Here is a 12,896-nt window from a genome sequence, read left to right on the forward strand (position 1 = left end):
ACTGGTACCAGGCCAGCCAAGGAGGGTGCGATGCGATTGGTCGGGAGGCCCCGCTATGGCCCCACAATTGCCCCACAGAGGGCGGCCCTGGCCACCAACTGGTGGGCTGCAGCAGGTGGGCGGGGCAATCAATTAAGGGGCTCCTGGATTGTGAGAGGGCGCAGGCTGGGCTGAAGGACGCCCCCCCCTCCCCGAGTGTACAAATTTCATGCACCAGGCCTCTAGTTTCTTTATCTATAAGTAAGAACAGATGCTCTGAATGTTTTTAAAGTCTTCAGTTAGAATCTTATATCCAATACCTAGTAGACTGTCTGACTCACAGTAAGAACTCAATAAATGTTTGCTGAACTGTACTCTCAAAAAATCCTATGAAGGACATATATTAGTTGACAGATACTTAGAAATGTTTTCTTTTCTTCTTAGAACCTGAAGGGATTTATCAAAATCTGTTGTTGAGAAAAGAACACATCTATAAAAGTATCAAATTTGTAAAGTGTTCCTTATCATATAAAAGATTTTTAAGGTTTCTAAAAAAAATCAATTTTATCCTTATATAATCCAGTTTAGCAAAATGTAATCTGGGAACAATTCATCCTATCTAATAATAGACAAACATGGTAATTGACCATACCTTTGCTATGCTTCCCATTGGCTAATCAGGGCGATATGCAAATTAACTTCCAACAAAGATGGAGGTTAATTTGCATACGTAGACGCAATGCTGGGAGGCGAAAGGGGAAGGACGGAAGAAGCCTCCTGCCACTGACGGTTATTGGAAACCCAGGCAGCAGGCAAGAGCCAGGTGGCAGGGCAAAGGGCCGCCAGCAGCTGCCTTTTCCCTGCCCCCCCTCCCCCCCGGCCGGTGTTCGGAGAAGTACCTGTATTTTTTTTTTTTTCAAAGTACTTTTGCCCCACAGAGGGCGAAATTTTTAATAATTTCTTGACATGGTAAAAGAATTTTACATTACGATCCAAGGGTGGTGGGGTGAGGAGAAGGAGCAGCAGAACAATCCAACAAACAAAAAGGGAAACAGAAATGCATGGTGGAAGGGATTTGAAGGGTAGGTAGGGGCATTGCCCAACTAAAATGCAATTGGTTTGTTACTGAGTACTATTCATGGGAAGACAGCATCCTGACTCCTTCTCTATACAGCATATTGGGAGTAAAAATGATGCATCCAGGTGGAAATATGATTAGGGGTTGGAAGACAGACAGAAAGAAGAAGTCAGAAATAGACACTGAGAGAGTCACTGACTGGCTGGCTGCAAATACTGACTCTCCAGTAGTGATAGAATAAAAAAGTGGGGGATATCTCTGGAAGATTCAAGAGATAGGGGCAACTCTTCTATGGTTTTGACTTGCCCAGCAGATTTCCACATACACACATGTACACTCCTATGTTTGCATGCACACACATATACATATAACTGACTGCCCTCCCTGGAAGCACAGAAGAAGCCGCCAGAAGAAGAAGCCACCCACTTTTGGTCCAGGCGCCAGCGCCTGCAGCTGGCTGCAGCCCAGGAGACGGACAAGCCACCCGCCTGAGGTCCCAGGCTGCAGCCACCCGGAGAAGCTGCCAGCCCTGTGGTCCAGGGCGCCAGCGCCTGTGGCCAGGGAAATAGGTTCCCTCTTCTCCTACTGCAGTCATTACTTCAATATTCCCCTTCTGAATTTCTCTCCTGTGCTGCAACCCAACTCCACTTTTTATCGGAATGATACGGAACAGAGAGAGCAATGTTAAAAGCTTACATTTTTAAGCCGGTAAGGTTGGTACTTAAACATATAAATGGAAAAACTAAAGTCCTTAAGGTAACAAAGGCCTCTTATATCCAGCAATCCATATGGGGACGGAAAACTTTGCAATGATGACAATTAGTGAAGATATGAATCAACTAAAACAGTTGACAGGGACAATTCTTCCATCTTTGAAAATATCTACATCAAATCTGTTTAAATAGATTTTCATCTGCATAATATAACACATTCTGACAAGACCACCACCACCACCAATGTGGTCAGTGTTATGCCAATAAATGTTTAATAATTGAGGGACGCCCCCCCCCCCCAGTGCACAAGTGCACTGGGCTACTAGTAATTAAATAACTCAAAATTAAATATTATAAATAAGTCATAATTAAATAACTTGCCAATTAGTAATTATATGAATATTTGATGAATACCTCTGGAATACAGGCTCATTAGGGCAAGGAATTTGCTGTTCACCACTATATTTCTGGGGCCTTTCAATACTTGGCACATAGTAGGTACTCAATAAATATTTGTTAAATTCTTAAATTAAGAAATATACAGAGATGAATATTATACCAGGAGCAGGAACTTCAAGCATGTGTAAAAATAAATTCCTGAAAATTAAATAGAAATATATTTCCCAGAGCAAATGAGGACAGAATTTAGATGGGGGGAGATTAGTTCAGTTTTTTTATGTTGATTTGAGGAGCCTATGAGAGAGTCAAGTGGAAATACATTATTGGCATGTTTAGGTCTGGAGCCCAGGAGATAGCTCGTGGTTGGCCATATATATGTGGGAATTACCAGCACTTAGGACAGAAGAGTACCTAGCATTGAACTGTGAGGAACTGAGGATTGAACTGTGAGGTGGAAGAAGAAAAGCCTACAAAATACAGAGAGAGAGAGAGAGAGAGAGAGAGAGAGAGAGAGAGAGAGAGAGAGAGAGTGTGTGTGTGTGTGTGTGTGTGTGTGTGTGTGTGTGTGTGTCAGGAGTGTGGCACGCAGAAGCCAAGACGAGAGGCAATCTCCAGTTCAACACTACTAGGTAGTCAAGTAAAATGAGGACTGAAAAGATCTAAAATTGAAGTCAATTGTGACCTTGGCAAGAACAGTTTTAGTCAATTGGTAGGGGGTGCAAGCCAAATTGGGGTAGACTCAGAAGTGGGAGACATGTGGGTAAGTAAAGAGAGTGTGTAAACCAACACTGACAAAGGAGAAGCACAGGACACTAGCTAGAAGGGAATGTGGGATTCTGATTTTTTCTTTAATCTATCTGTTTATCAGTCAGTCCACCCATCCATTTGTCTCTCCATTAAAATTTTTAATCAGTATAAAATGGTGAGAGAAAGGCTCCAAGAGGAAGAGGATGAAAAGGAGAGAGGTCAGTTGGAGAAAGAGATGGAGCTATATAATCTTTCTCTCAAAACTGGCAACCAAGGAAGAAACTTCTTAAATCGGAGTTTAACTTTTGTGTTTTCTTGATCCGTTTGCTAGAGATTTGTCCATTTTATTATTCTCATCCAAAAATAACTTTGTCAAGCCTCTTATTTTTTTTATTTCTTTTCTGATGTTCCTTTGTTACTTCATTCCTTTACTTTCTATGAATTTCTTTCATATTCTTTTTCTGAACTTTTTGTGCACTGGGCTACTATGTTTACTCTATTTTTTATTACTATATATTTTTTTCAATTATATAGTTCTATTTGATTCTTTTTCATAACGTTCTAATCTTTCCTGTGTTGCTATATTGGAAATCTAGCTCACTAATATTTAATCTTTTAAAGTAAAATTCAATTTGTAAGAACAGCTTTAGATGTAGCTCACAAGTCCTGACATATAGCATTTTTATTGTTATTCTAATAATCTCATATTCATTGTGGTTTTCTTCTTTGGGCCATGAATTACTTACAAATAGGTTTTTAAGTTTTCACATACATAGAATTTTTTGTTGTCTTTTTGTAAATGAGCTCTAATTTGCTTTCTGTTTGGAGAACAAAATATATGTTTTTATTTTTGTGGTATTTGCTTTGTGACTTACTACTTGGTTAATTTCTATAAATGTCTTACATTTATATGAAAAGACCGTGTATTCACTAATTGTTAGATACAAAATTTTTGCATATATTTATAAACATTCGGATATCTTCCATAGCTTCACTAATTATTGTCCTGCTTGACCAGTCAGTTATAGAAGAGATATGTTAAAATACTATGATTGTGGATTTGTCCATTTCTTCTTGAAGATCTCTCCATTTTTGCTTATATAGGTTAAGTCTCCTCAAAAAATTTTGAGGGTATTCAGATTTGGAATAAAGTTATTCCCCTGGTGAATTCCTTTTATTATTATTATTTAATGACCCTACCCAATTTTAATAATTTTTTTTTACCTTAAAGTTTATTTTCTTGCTATTAATAAGATACTCCAAAAACAAACAAAAAAAAAGATACTCCAGCTTTCTATTGGTTAGTGCTGGTCTGATATATCTTTTTCCATCTCTTTACTTTCAATATTTCTTTGTCATTATGTTTTAGGTATGCCTTTTATAAATAACATATAGCTGGATTTTGTTTTTGATCCAGAGAGTTTCTGTCTTTTAACTGGTGAGTTAAACCTGTATATTATGATTACTGATGTATTTTTATTTTTCTCATTTTACTATGTTTTTCTTTTTTACCATAATTTCTCTTTGCTCTTCCCCCTCCTTTCCTGCCTTCTATTTAAATGATTAAGATTACTTTCTTTTATTTCCCTCTAAGAGTATGAAATTATATATTCATCCTTAGAGGGAAGTTATATATATATATATATATATCCTATTTCTGTTCTTTTAGTGGTTATTACCCTGACATTTTAAAATTATATAATGACTTTAATAGAGTCTAAAATGAACCATTATGTCTATGATTGTCATGACCACTTCAAGAACATTGGAATGTTTTAACTTCAGTTATCTATATCATTTTACATATTATTGCTTATTTATTATTTTAGTCCTGGATTATGTTCTATTTCTTCCAACTAATCATTATTGTATAATTATTATTTTCATTTTATAAATTTAATACTTGTTTAGATTTTCTCACATATTTACCTGTTTCCTCTGCTCACTGTTGCTTCTTACATCTTACTCTTAGCTTGTGAGTTTAGTTTATTTCTGAAGTGCAACCTTTAGGTTTTTTTTAACAAGGAGCAGTAAATAGTAAATTCTGTCTTTGTCTTAATATGCCTTAATTTTGCCCTGCATATCTAATGATTGTTTCACTGGGTATAGATATATCTAGGAATGGACTAGGTTTTTTTAAAAAAAATTTTATTGTGAAGTAAAACAAAACAAAAACCAGAAGTATAGTGAATTATTATAAGGCAAACACTCTTCTAACCACTATAGAAATGCATCACCTATGAATATGTTTTTATTTAGTTTGCTTGGGACTCTTAAAACATTCAGGATAATTTTCTCAAGTATATGTTCTATTTTACGAATTCTTTAATTGTGTCTACTATGTTTACTCTATTTTTTATTACTATATTTTTTTTCAATTATATAGTTCTATTTGATTCTTTTTCATAACGTTCTAATCTTTCCTATGTTGCTATATTGTTGTATGGATATTTTCCTTCATTCATATCTTTCCTCTTTTACAACATACTGGTCTTTTATAGATTACTAGAGGCCCAGTGCACAAAAATTTGTGCACTCGGGGGGGTCCCTCAGCCAGGCCTGTGCTCTCTTGCAGTCTGGGACCCCTTGGAGGATGTCCACCTGCTGGCTTAGGCTCGCTCCCTGGGGGATCAGGCCCAAGCTGGCAGTCAGACATCCCTCTGGCAGCCCGGCAGCCCTCGGGGGATGTCCACTTACCAGCAGGGAGCAGACCTAAGCTGTAGTCGGACATCCTTAGTGCTGCTAAGGAGGCGGGAGAGGCTCCTGCCACCACTGCTGTGCTGGCAGCTGGCAGCCTGGCTTGTGGCTGAGCAGAGCTCCCCCTGTGGGAGCGCACTGACCACCAGGGGACAGCTCCTGCATTGAGCATCTGCCCCCTGGTGGTCAGTGTGTGTCATAGAGACCAGTCATTCCCAGTTGTTCTGCTGTTAGGGTCAATTTGCATATGACCCTTTTATTATATAGGATAGAGGCCTGGTGCATGGGTTGGGGCTGACTGGTTTGCCCTGAAGGGTGTCCCAGATCAGGGTGGGGGTCCCCACTGGGGTGCCTGGTCAGCCTGGGTGAGGGGCTGAGGGCTGTTTGCAGGCTGGTCACACCCCCTTCAGGGTGGGGGACCCTCACCCCATGGAGGTTTGGCCAGCCTGGGTGAGGGGCTGATGGCTGTTTTCAGGCTGGCCACACCCCCTTTAGGGTGGGGGGTGCCCACTGGGGTGCCTGGCCAGTCTGGGTGAGGAGTTAAGGACCGTTTTCAGGCTCACTAAGCCCCCTGGCGACGGAAGCTCCCAGCCTCTCCTTTTTTTCTTTTTTTTATTCTGGGATTTATTTACCTTCTATAATTGAAACTTTGTTGCCTTTTGTGGAGGCTACAGCCGGCCGCGGGAAGCTTGGCTTCCTCCATCACTGGAGCAACCAAGCCTCCTGTTTGCTCCAGCTCCATGGCCACAGCCCGACTGAAAGCAGGTATCTGGGGTTTATTTAGCTTCTTTAATTGAAACTTTGTTGCCTTTTGCGGAGGCTACAGCCGGCCGCGGGAAGCTTGGCTTCCTCCATCACTGGAGCAACCAAGCCTCCTGCTCGCTCCAGCTCTGTGGCTGCCGGCCACCATCTTGGTTGGGTTAATTTGCATATAGTCGCTCTGATTGGCTGGTGGGCATGGGTTAAGGCATAGCGAAGGTACAGTCAATTTGCATGTTTGTCTTTTATTAGTGTAGATTGTTCTGTTTAAAATAATTTTGTTGTATTTATGGAGTCTTCTTTTTGTTGTATTTATAGACTCCAGTTTACTTGTTTAGTAATTTTGTGCCTCCAGGGCTTTATTCATGCGAATTCTGGACCAGCTAAGTTGTGGGAATTTCTCTGGTTCCAGAGTATCACTGATTTTTTCACTTTTCCCATGCCATGGGGGAAGAGTAAATTCATGTCCCATATCTACAAAATATACAAGCCTAACACTTTGATTTCACAAGAGGAGTGTTTGTTTTTTAAGCTAGGGCCCAAATTGAAACAAACCTATGCTGGTAGTGAATTTCATTTTTCTAGACTTCACACTTACTAAGGGTTCAGCTTTCTTAGGTTCCAAGGTTTACACAAGGGTGTTAATTTCAGTCCACCCCATTTCGGCTGAGGGCCTCATTTTTTGTTCTCATAAGAGTATCTAAAGTCAAGCTTCTGGATTGCTGAGGCCTGTAACGAATTACCTTTTCTCCCTTTGTGCCGCGTAGCATAGGTTGGATGCCTACATTGCTGGTTTTCGGCTCCCTCCTCATGGCTGACTCCTGAGGGTTACCCTTACTGTATTGTGAACAAAGTCATGGATGATTAGCAATGAGATAGTCACTTAAAATCAAACATTTCCAGATAGTTGTGAGAATTTTCAAATTTAGGGGGGAAAAAACACAGGATGTGGAAAAACTTCTTTTCATTGGTAATTTACATTTAACTCACATGTTTATCAATAATGAGCAGGTAAGAGCAGGATAAAACATTAGCAAATAGAAAATAGGAATCATTTAATCTAGTGTTTATTGAGAAATACTTGAGAGTTTGGCAATTGAGTTCCTATTTGGATTCTTCATTAGAAGGAAAGCAGTTTTTTATCCAGTGTTATCTGATTCTTCTGTCTAAGGAAGAGGGAAGCCTCTTTGGTCAGCTGGTCACTTAAGTATAACTATTCTGTATTATCTGCCAGGATGGTGCACACACACACACGTTAAGGCGATTCTCATTCACAATATTTAACTTTGTGATAGCTTTAACATATGCCCCTGTATTCTTTCCTGCCTCCCACTAGAAACCATTGCCTGTCACACCTCTTTAATTTGGTGTCTTATAGAATGACTGGAATTATTCTGAAAGTCAGAACCCAGAGGGAGTAACACTTCCATTGAGGCAGAGGACGAGGAAGCAGATACAGAATTGCAAGGGGCTAAAATGGCAGTGTTTTTAAAAAAACACACTGAGATACTTAAGAAGTGCTTTGCCTTTATTTACTATTCCTCCATTATTGGAACTTTCCGACACTTAAACTTTAATTTTTCTGTCTCCTAGAATTTCCATCAAATAAATATAGTGGGGCCTTGACTTACGAGTATCCCGACTAACGAGTTTTTCGAGATACCAGCCATCTCTCGGCCGATTTTTTGCTTTGAGTTGCGAGCTAAAATTCGGGTTATGAGCCAGCTTCAGATACCCCACCACTAGTTGGCACAGCGAACGTCACAGTGAACGCCACAACATCAGCCCAGCAGTGTCTCACTCGTTCACTTTTTGATTTGACATACGAGTAATTTGAGTTACGAGCTCCGTCATGGAACGAATTAAACTCGTAAGTCAAGGCTCCACTGTAATTATGTATTATTTATTAATGTAAACACACATACAAAAACAAAAAACAAAACAAAACAGAAAAGCTAGCCCTGACTGGGTGGCTCAGTTTATTGGAGCATCATCCCAAAGGTTGTAGGTTCGATTCCGGTCAGGGCACATACCTAGGTTGTGGGTTCAATCCCCAGTTGAGGCGAGAACAAGAGACAACTGATTAATGTTTCTCTCTCATATCGATGTCTTTCTCTCCCTGTTTCTCCCCCTCCCTCTCCTTTCCTCTCTCTCTCTCTCTCAAATCAATGAACATATCCTTGGGTGATGATTAAAAAAACAAACACAAAAAGCTAAAGTGAATTCAGAGAGAGCTGGAAGGTGGAGGAAATATCTTCTAGCATTTAGTGTGGTTCTCAGCTCACTCTCTGTCAAGACAATAAAGAACTGAGCTGCATAGTTCTCATTGTCAGAAAAGTAAGACACGGGAAGTCTTTCTGGCACTAATCAATAAAATCTGTATGTTTCATACCCTTTGTACACTAATCTTGTGAATATCTAGTGTTTTAAAGAAGAGAATACAGATTTTCATAACTTTCAGTTTGTAAAATGTAATTATTGTCTCATACTTAGAAGGAAATACAGTTTCAAAATGGTGTTTCCTATAAATGAAAATGTATATGTATTTGCTAAAAAGAGTACTTTCTAAATAAAAATCTAGAAAGTCAATAAATCAAAACCCATTATCTTTTTACTCACAAACCAGTTTAGAGAATTTTTTTTTCTGTATAACTAAACTTGATGTAGCATATAATGTTTTGTGTGTTTTTTAAAATCCTCACCTAACGATACGTTTTACTGATTGTTTTTTTTTTCTTTAGAAAGAGGGAAAGAGGGTGAGAGAGAGAGAGAGAGAGAGAGAAACATCAATCAGTTGCCTCCTGCATACACCCCGAGCTGGGATGAAACCCACAACCTGGGTATGTGCCCTGTGGGGAATCCAATATGCAACTTTTCAATGCATGGGAGACACTCCAACCAACTGAGCCACACCAGCCAGGGCTTAGCATATAATGTCTTAAAGGTGTCTTTTAAGATGAGATAAAATGATAAATACTATGGCTTAGTAATATTAATGTGTTTTTCTATGTCATCTACATAATGATGGTTGCTTAATATCAAAAAAGGGTTATTACATAGTAAATAGTATATTAACTAAAACCATGCTTTAGTTTTATGAAGTTTGTTTAAAGTAATTTTCTAATTTTTTAAATAATTTAGTGAACAGATTACTGCTTTTTAATACATTTTTTTCCTGTGTAAGCATCTCTAACAAAATGTTAAAAATTATTCATTACTTTTTATACACAAGTTTATATGAAATACATTTTATTTGGCTTTATTCTTTCCAATAGTTTGATACAAAATTAACATTTGGTATTGAAATGATGAAGCAGAGAGATAATGACATTTGACATATGATTTATATTAGCTATCCAGTAGCACTCTGCCAGCTAAACAAAAAATTTTTTTTCAGATCTATGCATAATGGAATTTCTTTTAGTTTCTAGGTGGATAGTAATCTTTCAGTTTACATAGCACCTAAAAAGAAATAAATGAATTATAGAACATATTTTATTTTTGCTTATATATCTACTAGAGGCCCGGTGCACAAAAATTTGTGCACTCGGGGGGGAGAGGGGGTCCCTCAGCCTGTCCTGGGCCCTCTCGCAGTCTGGGACCCCTCAGGAGATAATGACCTGCTGGCTTAGGCCTGCTCCCGGGTGGCAGAGGGCAGGCCCAATCCCTAGGTGCAGCCCCTGGTCGGGCTCAGAGCAGGGCCGATGGGGGAGTTGCGGTGCTGCCCCCTGTCATGCACAGAGCAGGGCGGATCAGGAGGTTGCGATGCCACCCCTAGTCACGCTCAGGGTATGGCCGATTGGGGGGTTGGAGCACCGCCCCCTGTCACACTCAAGGCAGGGTCGATGGGGAGGTTGCGGCGCCACCCCCTGTCATGCACAGAGCAGGGCCGATCAGGGGGTTGGGGCGCTGCCCCCTGTCACTCACAGAGCAGGGCCCATCAGGGGGGTTGGGGCTCCATACCCTGTCATGCACAGAGCAGGGCCCATCAGGGGGGTTGGGGCTCTGTACCCTGTCACACACAGAGCAGGGCTGATCAGGGGGTTGAGGAGCTCCCCCCTGTCACGCACAGAGCAGGGCCGATCAGGGGGTTGAGGAGCTCCCCCCTGTCACTCACAGAGTAGGGCCAATAGGGGAGTTGGGGCACCGGCCCCTGTCACAGACAGAGCAGGGCGGATCAGGGGGTTCGGGCGCTGCCCCCTGTCATGCATAGAGCAGGGCCCATCAGGGGGGTTGGGGCTCAGTACCCTGTCACACACAGAGGAGGGCCGATCAGGGGGTTGAGGAGCTCCCCCCGTCACACACAGAGCAGGGCGGATCAGGGGGTTGGGGTGCCGCCCTCTATCACCCACAGAGCAAGGCCGATCAGGGGGTTGGGGCGCCGCCACTGTCACACTCAGGGCAGGGCCGATGGGGAGGTTATGGCTCTACCCCGTCACACACAGAGCAGGGTCTGTGGGGGGCAGGGGGGTTGGGGCGCCACCCTCCATCACCCACAGAGCAGGGCTGATCAGGGGGTTGGGGCGCTGCACCCTGTCACACACAGAGCAGAGCCGATCAGGGGGTTAGGGCACTGCACCCTGTCACACACAGAGCAGGGCCGATCAGGGGGTTGGGGCGCCACACCCTGTCACACACACAGCCGCAGGGCGATCAGGGGGTTGGGGAGCTTCCCCCTATCAGGCACAGAGCAGGGCTGATCAGGGGGTTGGGGTGCCTTCCCCTGTCACGAACAGAGCAGGGCGGATAGGGAGGTTGTGGCCCCACCCCCTGTCACACACAGAGCCGCAGGGCGATCAGGGGGTTTGGGCGCTGCCCCCTGTCACGCTGATCCAGGTGCCGGGAGGCATATTACCCTTTTACTATATAGAATAGAGGCCTGCTGCACGGGTGGGGGTCGGCTGGTTTGCCCTTGAGGGTGTCCTGGATCAGGGTGGGGGTCCCCACTGGGGTGCCTGGCCAGTCTGGCTGAGGAGCTGAGGGCTGTTTTCAGGCTGGCGGGTGACTGAAGCTCCCAACTGCTCCTTTTTTTCTTTTCTTTTTTTTATTCTGGGCCAGCTTTAGCCCTGAGGCCTCGGCTGCTGAAAGCAGGTTTCTGGCCTTTGTTTACCTTCTGTATTTGATACAATGTTGCAGTCCGGCTGGCTGAAGCCCGGCTGAGTAAAGCAGGTTTCTGGGGTTTTGTTTAGCTTCTATATTTGCAACATAGTTGCTTAGAGTTGTAGCTGAGAGGCCGGCAAGTCAGGTGGGGAACGTTGGAGTCCGCAGTCACTGGAGCAAGCAAGCCTCCTGTTCGCTTTAAGCTGCCTGGCTGCCGGCCGCCATCTTGGCTGGCAGTTAATTTGCATCTCGCCCTGATTAGCCAATGGGAAGGGTAGCGGATGTACGGCTAATTACCATGTTTCTCTTTTATTAGATAGGATGTATTTTAATTAAGTATTAAGTAGTTTTAATACATTTATTATTACAGTGTTTAAATAAATTTATTACATTCATTATATCTGGGCTTAACTTTTAGCCAACAGAATAGGGGACTTCTACCACTTTGGTAGCATTGCTAGAATGGAGTTCTTTCCATTAAAAAATGGTAAATAAGAGGAATGCTTCTTTTTCTTAACCTTTGTTAGTGAAAGAAGAGTAAAGTATAAATTGAAGAGCTTGCTCTAAAATAATTTTTTAAAAGTATTTTAATGACGCCAAAGTGCCTTTAAAAGTTTCAGATATAGCCATACAAATGTGTATTATTAAAGAGGAATTCTTTATCCCCGTTTAACATATTTGCATTAGTTTAGATCTTTTTATGTAGGGATGAGTCTTATGACACAATTGGTCATTTTTTAAATGGCTTCAATTTCTTAAATTAATTTTTAGCCTGCTATATAAAATTAGTCCTTTTTAAAATTCTACAAAGAAGAAACAACTTTCTTTAAGAGAAAATCTTCCTTTATTTACTTATATTTTTGTTACTCCTCACCTGAGCATATTTTTCCATTGGTTTTTAGAGAGTGGAAGGGAAAGGGAGAGACAGAGAAACATTCATGTGAGAGACACATCGATTGGTTGCCTTCCGCATGTGCCCTGACCAGGATGGAGATCAGCCTGCAATGAAGGTACATTCCCTTGACTGGAATCAAACCTGGGACCCTTCAGTCCAAGGGCCGATGTTCTATCCACTGAGCCAAACTGGCTAGGGTGAGAAAAGCTTTAAAAACAGTTTGTTCATCATCACTAAACATTCTGATTTCAGTGCCAAACTAGACAAGATGGTGAGGTAGGAAAATTTCCTTCTTTTTTATCGTTAGGTTTAGTATTCCCTTTATTAGCATTTGGCCTCCTTCCCCCTCCAAGTTTTCTAGTGTTCTCCCAGTCTTGCCTATCCTATATAATAAAAGCCCAGCGACCATAACGGCAGAATGACCAGAATGACCGCTCAACCAGTCACTATGAGGTGCACTGACCACCTTTTGGTCCTTTTCCCCGGCCTGGCAGGCTCTGATTGCCGATGGCAAATGGGGACCCAGGGT

The 12,896-nt window shown here is 41.9% G+C and overlaps 1 protein-coding gene across 7 annotated transcripts in view; it reads left to right on the plus strand.

Moving 5' to 3' along the window:
• The window catches only part of RPS6KA5 (ribosomal protein S6 kinase A5), a 121,752-nt gene that overhangs the window by 64,986 nt on the left and 43,870 nt on the right, over positions 1–12,896 (plus strand). Inside the window, exon 1 of one of the 7 annotated variants that reach the window (XM_070414914.1) lies at positions 4,286–4,354. The exons of the other annotated variants lie outside the window; for them this stretch is intronic. The gene's annotated coding sequence lies outside the window, so the exon portion shown is untranslated. Of the gene's footprint in view, positions 1–4,285; positions 4,355–12,896 lie in introns of those variants that run through there. 7 annotated transcript variants of the gene reach the window in all.

The sequence above is a fragment of the Myotis yumanensis genome, unplaced genomic scaffold (genome assembly GCF_028538775.1).
Source record: "Myotis yumanensis isolate MYYU_CA2020_CCGP unplaced genomic scaffold, mMyoYum1.0.hap1 SCAF_1, whole genome shotgun sequence".
NCBI classification, from domain to species: domain Eukaryota; kingdom Metazoa; phylum Chordata; class Mammalia; order Chiroptera; family Vespertilionidae; genus Myotis; species Myotis yumanensis.